The following is a 1,144-nucleotide window of genomic DNA, read 5'->3' on the forward strand; positions in this document are numbered from 1 at the left end:
ACGTCGTGACAATATTATAATCATTCGATTTCGAATAGGTAGGGGTTTTATGATTAGATAATTAAATATTATCCAGATTACCTATAATATTGTTTGCAAAAATTATGTGATCACTTTGTCGTTGAAATTACGGATAAGTTCGTATTATCAGCAGCCGTCATCGCGTATAGTGCGTACGCCCTACAACGAGATAGGTATCTAGTAACTCGTAAGTCGTGGTATCAAACCAATAAAACGTATAATGGTGGGTTTTTAGTGTTGTTGTTAAGCATAAATATCATTCGACATAAAATATGTGTGCACTGTGCAGTAATTAATTCACTTTGCCCACATGAATCCGGGCGGGGTACACTTTGCCCGGGCAATCTCGTCCAATGTATGAAAAAATTGAGTATTAAAATGGTCATTCTTACATTGCCCAACATTTTTGGGCATTCTACACAGTGCCCGGACATTGTATAACAATGCCTATGTTTCCTACTTTGCCCGTAACATATATTATATTATGTTTGTTTATTGTCCAATATATTAGACGTTTATACCATTAAATGTTGTCGACTGTTGGGGGAAGAATTTGGACTGGACCCAGAATAAAATCACCATAGTATGCATCACATAAAGTTTAAAAAAAATATACATTAACAATATGTGTATTTAAAAATTGATATAATAAATATTATTTAAATCATATGCCGATATATCATATAGTGTGAGTACAAAGTATGTAATTAAAAAAATTAACATTTTGAAAATTTAGCAACTATATTATTATACAGATACCTATCGTTTTAAATACAAAATTGTTTAGAATATGATAAAACTCTTTCTAAATTACTCTAATAACTAAACAATTAGTATAAGAGTTGAATCATTCCAGGTGAATACAAAATATATGACCCCCTCCGAAAATTGTCAAAATTAAAAAAACCAAGAAAACTTATTTTCTAAACGCTAAGACACGGCGTTATTCAGCGTGGAAATTTTAAATACACACAGTGACAACAATTTGAGTGCTACTATTTACGAATTTTCAAGTATTCTCAGAATTGAATCAAAGTTTTAAAAATTAAATGTTTTTTTTAATTTATTATTTTGCTTCGATGATTTTGCCAATTATTTGTTCCAGTGAACAATTCTAAATACT

The sequence above is a fragment of the Acyrthosiphon pisum genome, chromosome A2, assembly GCF_005508785.2.
Source record: "Acyrthosiphon pisum isolate AL4f chromosome A2, pea_aphid_22Mar2018_4r6ur, whole genome shotgun sequence".
In the NCBI taxonomy this organism is placed as follows: Eukaryota; Metazoa; Arthropoda; class Insecta; order Hemiptera; family Aphididae; genus Acyrthosiphon; species Acyrthosiphon pisum.